The sequence below is a fragment of the Arachis hypogaea genome, chromosome 18 (genome assembly GCF_003086295.3).
Source record: "Arachis hypogaea cultivar Tifrunner chromosome 18, arahy.Tifrunner.gnm2.J5K5, whole genome shotgun sequence".
Lineage (NCBI taxonomy): Eukaryota > Viridiplantae > Streptophyta > Magnoliopsida > Fabales > Fabaceae > Arachis > Arachis hypogaea.
This window is the reverse complement of record NC_092053.1, coordinates 105655530-105663029: the sequence shown is the minus strand read 5'-3', so window position 1 is coordinate 105663029 and position 7500 is coordinate 105655530.

Sequence of the window (7500 nt, the reverse complement as noted above, 5' to 3'; positions counted from 1 at the left end):
TAAGTTATTTCCAAAATTAGTTAGACATTTAAAATACATGCATTTAACCAACAACATTGTTTCATCACTTAACACCGACAACTAAGCAAACCAAGAACATATATTTCTAAAAAAAAAGTTCAGATGATGAAACTAATACAACTAGGAACACAAAACTAGACATTCTTTTTATTTTATCACTGTATGGGTGGGTCACCCGGCCTGTGGACAGCTCCGACGGGTGTGTCCGGGTTGCCGACAGAGACCACATCTCTTGGGCCGATTTGGATCTGCCTCATCCATATTGGTCCGTATCCGAGTGGACCTCGGACGACCATCCCTTGCACGCCTCTTGTTCGGGTCCAGTATAACGGTCGGTCCGGCATATGGTGGCCAGAAACCCTCCGGAATGGGAGGTGAGAATCCCATCTGATACACACTGAAGACCGAACGAAGACGATACACCTGGTGGACGTTCGGCTGCCAAGTAATCCGTGAGTAGGCGCAGCATGCCAATGTGTGCGGACACGGGTAATGAAGTGCCTGAAAGTATCCACAGTCACATGTCTGAGAACTAAGTGAGACCCTGTAGCTACCCAGTGAGAACGAACAGTCGGAGTCGTCTCTACTACGGTGTACTCAAAGTTATCCCTGTCATATACAGTCACGGTGAAGCACCTGGCGGTCTTCAGATTGGCCTCGATACACTTTACAAGTTGTTGACTGAATTGTTGTCCGGTACCCAGCTGGGCCTCGGCCTCCCTCCCCTTGTGGACAAATAGTTCCGCCAACCGTCCGTATGTGGCCTTCACCAGGGAGCACACAGGGAGGTTCTTGACACCCTTCAGGATTGAGTTCACACACTCGGATATATTGATCGTCATGTGCTCAAATCTGCACCCCTCATCACAATACTGTGTCCACAATGAATACTCAATCCGGTTCGCCCAGTCACACATCGCCGGATTCTCAGAGCGCAGAATGTCAAACCAGTAATCAAACTCGACCTCGGTCTTAGCATATGCGGCGTTGACAAGAAGCCTCCTGGCGTCTTTGCCCTTGAAGGTGAGGGCGAAATTTGCAGCTACGTGTCGAATGCAGAATGCCCGGTATGCAGCCGGAGGTAGCCATCCACCGTCAGGAGCCTCAAGTGCGGCCTTGATGCCGTTATGCCTGTCCAAAATAACTAGTATCCCTGGCTGCAGGGTCACATGCTGACGCAGGTGCGAGAGAAAGAAGGACCATGACTCAGCATTCTCACCCTCGACTAGTGCAAATGCAACAGGGAGTATATTTGAGTTCCCGTCCTGCGCAATCGCGACAAGCAACGTTCCCCCATACTTCCCATATAGATGGATGCCGTCAATACTCACCAACGGCTTGCAATGATGGAATGCCTCGACACAAGGTGGGAACGTCCAGAACAGCCTGTGAAAGTAAGCCTGAGACTCGTCCAGCTGTCCCCCAACTCGAACAGGGCTAGTCCTCAGCACTGCAATAGTTTCAGGCATGGTCAACTGGACTCCCAACACCCACCTGGGAAGCTCGTTGTACGACTCATCCCAGTCACCATAGATGACGACAACAGCCTTCTGCTTCGCAAGCCAGACCCTCCTGTACGTCGGCCTGAACCCAAAGTGTGCGCCGTGGCATTTAGGAGCACCTTGATGTTGACAGATGCATCCGCCCTAACCATGGGCATAATGAATGGCGCTATCACATGATAATCCAAACTCCTGTGGTCGCTGGAGATAGAGGTGGCGAGACACGTATGAGGTCCGTTGTAGCGTTTGACTTCCCAAATGTCCTTGCGCTGCCGGAGACTCAACCGAATCAACCATGTGCACTCATTTCCAAACTTAGTACACTTGGCCACATACCGGCAATAGTCAGACTCAACTACCTTGTACTGTACCCTTCGGCGGATACTGTAAGTCTTCACACTCAACAGGGCCTCATCTTTATCCTGAAATTGTTGTCCAACCTGGAACTCTGTCATACCCGCAGACCCTTCCGCATCTCTAGCGCCAAATCCAGCAGGCTGCCCAGCAACCCCCTCCTGGCGCATGGCATCCAAGTCCAAAGATGAAAAATGTGGAGGGTACTGCTGTGTGCCAGAGCTAGAACCACCTGCAGCCCCTCCCGGTTCACTCGCTCCGATATCATCGCCACTGTCATCAGCAATCATATCCGGCTCAACATCATCGTCCTCTGGATCATCAAAGAATGCGTCACCAACACCAGTCGGTGCAGCACACTGTACTGAGGTCGGAAGATATTCCCCTGTTCCAACCTCGTCGCCGACATTGCCGCTGAGATCAACAGCGAACGAAGGGGAGGCGACAGGCTGAGTGGGCAGCTCGTACGCAGGGACGGAGGAAGAAGCAACGGTAGGTCTCGAGCTAGAACCGGCCACCGTGGCTAAAGTGTTTGTATTCCGGTTCGAACCCCCTGAATTGGATACCATGTCAACCAACTTTGCCAACAGCTCTGGTGTCCTCACCTCGGGGAACTGCCGGCGACAGTGAAACATGACCTGCATGTCGTCATCACTGCCGATCGTGAAACAGTCATACTTCACGGTATCTTGTAGCACGGTCATTGGAATGCGATAGAAAAACTTCTTAACCCTTTTCACACCTTCCAGTCCAAGTTTCAGCAGTACAGAGCTAACAATATCATCATAACTCGTGGTAGGCCTCACGATAATACAGAGAGGATCCTTATCGGTGAACTTCACACCGGACCGAGTTTTTCTCTTAATCGATCCTCTGTGGTGAACCAACACTAGAAAACTATCCTCACTAGCCATATCAACCCTCTAATGAGAGCAACTCACGTTCACCTCATATATATACAGATCTCCTTCACTGTAATTCGAATCAACATCATTCGCACTATATATATGTAATTCGAATCAAGATGATTCGAACTTCCTCCAGCATCACTTTTGCTTAGTAATTCGAATTGATATAATTCGAATTGTGCTTGTTTAATTCGATGCAAGTTGTTTCGAATTACATGAATGGCATGTTTGGGAATAATTCGATTTCAGTCAATTCGAATTATTAACGAATGTAATTCGAGATTACTTGATTCGAATTACATTAAAGTTTGCTTTGATTGAATGGTATATCGAATTCGTATTTAACTGATTTGCGTATCAAAATTCCTCCCTTGGCTTAAATAGGTTTTTTACCCATAATAATATATCAAAATCAAGGTTCTATGGCTGTGTATTCCGTATTTTCGTGCGGGGAAAAAAAATTAAATCTATATTCTTATTCACACTTGACACTTCCACATATTACTTACAATTTATTGAGATATTTATAAATAAAAATAATTAAATGAGTCCTGCGGTCCTGCACTCCTGCCTTTTCAAGAGCTCCTACTCATTGAATCGTTTCCTTTTGAATAGAGCCAATAGATAGCTAAACAATGTAATTCGTTTAAGATAAGAACGTACTGCTTCATGTTTTTCCAATTTTTTATTCTTGGCATGTACCTTCTTTCTATATATTCAATATTCAATCCAATTGTAACAGCTCCTCTCTCTCTCTATTATTTAAGTATTGTTTTACAATGCTCCCTTTCCACAGAAATAATAAATCTCCTCACTTTTTACTTTTTTAGACCATTAACAAAGAATTTTCCGGCGAATAAATTATAATTTAAATAATATAAAATTTTTATATTTATTTAAAAAATTGTGAATTCGAATTTCTATATCTTTTGATAAAAAAAAAAGATTTTATGACTAATTACAAAATAATCATCTTTATAGATATAAAAATTCAGTATACAATTAATTACTATAAAAGATACATATATTTAATATTTATGAATAAATTTGATTATACTATTTTGAAAAAATTGATTATTTTGTTACTATAAATTTAATTATTATAATAATTTATTATTTTCCTTAAATATTTAGTTACTATATTTAATATTTATGTAATATTTTTTATTGCAAAATATTCTTCGTTTGCAAGAGTTACAGATGAAATTTTTTTCCATTTAATTAAAAATTTTACGAGAGAACTACTAAACCACATCTTTTTTATATATTTATTTAATAAAAAGATAAATTATTAAAATAATATTTAAAACTTTATATCGTTAATAAAAATAAGGAAAATGATTCTAAAAAACTGTTTAATTATTAAAAGATACCTACTTTTATTAAAATCATTAAAAAAAATTAATTAATAAAATCTTTATAAAGAAAGACTTAATTTTTTAATTAAAAAATTAAATCAAATATACTCTTAGATTATTTTTTTCATTTATTTCTCTCTTAAAGATATATTTTTCTCTTTAATTGAATGTTTTTTTCCCATCTTTTTTCTTTTTTAATTATGTTTTTATGCATCAAATCAATTTTTGAGCTCTACTTTGCTTTCTATTTAAATTTTATTATAAATAACTTTGTCATCTTATTTTATACCTTTATTTTGTACTCTCAAACTCTAAATAGGGTTAAATACTGAAATCGTCCCTAAGGTAAGGGGCGAAAATTAAATTCGTCTCCGACCTTTTTTCATTATTAAAATCATCCTCAATGTTCAAAAACGCTTTAAAATCATCCTTCCCCAAATTCTTAGACCAAAATACCCTCATTATCATCATTCTTCTCTTCACCTTTCTCACCCCACCACCTCCACTGCCACCAACATTACCACCACAAACACCACCACCAACACCAACCAACACCAACACCAAGAACATCAAGCAACAGCAACAACATAATACCATCAACACCACCACCACCACCACCACCACCACCACCACCACCACCACCACCACCACCACCACAAACACCACAAACACCACCAACCAACACCAACACCAACACCAAGAACCCCAAACAACAGCAACAACACAAAACAACACCAAACTAAAAAGCAGAAACAGAAAGCAAAAAAACAAGAAAGCAAGAAAGCAGATGCAGATGGCGGAGGCGGAGGCGGCGAGGCGGCGAGGTTGCGAGGCGGAGGCGGAGGCGGCGAGGAACGGCGCGAAGGCACGGCGGTCTCCCTCCCTTGTGCGCACTCTGTTCCTGATGGCAATGTGGCGTGGTGCGGCGCGATAGACGGTGGCTGTGGCAAGGCGACGATCCTGAGTAACGCAGTGGTGACTAGCGCGATGGCGGCGATAGGACGCGGCTCCTCCAACGGCGGCGATCTCCTCCCCCCTTCCCCTTCCCACTCGTCCTCCCCCACACCCCCTTCCCCCACCCCCACCCCGCGTCCTTTCCCCTTCCCCCCACCCCTACCCCGCGAGCTTTCCCTTTTCCCCCCTTCGCCGGCGTCGTCCCCCCTCCCCCCTTCTCCTTCCCCTCTTTCTTTTCCCTTCTCCCCTACCCCCTCGCCCTTCCCCTTTTCCCTTCTCCCCTCTCCCCTGCCCCCTCCCCTCACAGAAGAAGAAAATAAATTCGCGGATCTAATGCCACCGAGCAACGACAACTCGCGGATAGCTTGGAACTTGAGGCCCTCCCTCCCCTCTCCCCCGAATTCTCTTTTTCCCCACCCCTCTCTCTTTCTCACCCCCCTTTCCCCCTTCCCCCTTCCCCCGATTCTCTTTCTCCCTCAGCCTTTCTTTTTTTTTTTATAATTTTTTTAATAAAGGGTAATTTGGTAATAAAAAAATAAAATTGGTAAAAAGGACGATTTTATAATATTTTGTAACGTTGAGGATGATTTTAATAACAAAAAAAGGTCGGGGACGATTTTGATTTTCACCCCAGACCTTAGGGATGATTTCAGTACTTAACCCAACTCTAATACGACAACCGCAGAATAAAAACTAAAATAAAAGAAAGCGAATATATATTTTTATTTTATTTTTATTATTTTTGAGAATTATAAAATAACTTAATTCAATTATAATATATCAATCACTGACGAATCCAGAAAATTTTGGTAGTGGGGGCAAATTTATATAACATGATAATAATTTTTATAATAAAAATAATATGTGTATATAAAAAATTAAATATTAAATTATCTATTAACTATTATATATTTATGTATAAATACATGTATTATTTAACTTATTTTCAAGGTGTATTTTATATTTTATACAGATAATTATTTTTTATGTACATATAGCATAAGTATTGTTATAATTATATTTTGTTATTGTAAAATATGATTAGCCTTCAAAATATCTAATATACAAATTAAAACACTAAAATAGTACTTTAAATAATAATATATAATTTAAAATTCTATTCTTTTAGGTTTTATACTTTTAAAAAATTAAGTAATTTTTCTCTTAACACTACCATCAAAATTTCTCTCTTTCTATATATATTACTAACCAATTATTTAAAAATTCACTTTCCAATACAATTAGAAGCTGGCTCTTATTGATATTCATAGTTAAAAAAGTTCTTTCAATTAATATAGTTGTTACGCAAAAATTAAAGCTAATTTGAAAAAAAGATAAATAATATTCTTTTGAGTTGATTTTTAAAAAAGAATACTAATTCCATTTAAATCTGAGAATTGATCATTCTAACGAATATCTAATATAAAATTTTTAAATTGATGATTAAGTACCAAAAGTTGAGTAAAATATTATTGTGGGATCAAATTTAATAATCTAACGGAGAGAAATAAATATTATTATCATATACTACTAAAAAAAATTCTAAATTATAGTGGGGGCGCTTGCCCCATACCACTACACTTAGATCCGTCCCTGATGTCAATTCTGTAAAGTTTTTATATCGATCGTGGTGGTTAAATTCTATAATCAAATTCAATTTTACAACATTAATAATGAAGAAAAAAATTACACTATATAACAACAATATCAAAATTAACTCTTTACAAAAAAAGTGATAAAATTTACTTAAAAACATAATAATAATAATAAAATTTATATTCATAATAAAATGAACTATAGTTTATATATGCATTTTAAGTTTAAAAAAATAATAAATTTTTTTCTCTATTTATTATTCTTATGTTGTTGTGTTGGATTTTGGGAGTATAGTAAAATAATGAAGTTATTTACTAATAGTGAACTAGTGGTAACAAATTTTTGTTATAAATAAAAGTATATTAATAAAGATTTGAGTATATATAATAGACAATTAGATAGAATATATCTTTATAAGAAAAAATTTAAAGATATACCTATTTTTTTTTAAAAATTTAAATTCTCTAAATTTTAAATTTTCACTTTAGAGAATAAAGTATGATCTTTTATCTTTAAATGATTTCTTTCTCATATTTTCTTAGTCCCATTTATAAAATAAATAGTAAAAAATTATATTTTTTTTCGTAAAATTCAAAATTTAGAGAATCCAAATTCTTCTTAAAAAGGTTTTGGTCTTTTTTTACATATTACAAAATTTAATCCTCTTTAATAATTTTAATACTAAATTTTTTTAATAATTAAATTTCGATAATAATATTTTAGAGTAATTTTTCTAAAAATAACTTCTAAAAAATACAAATAATAAATAAGTCTCAAATAAATTTAAAAATATAACAAAAATAATTA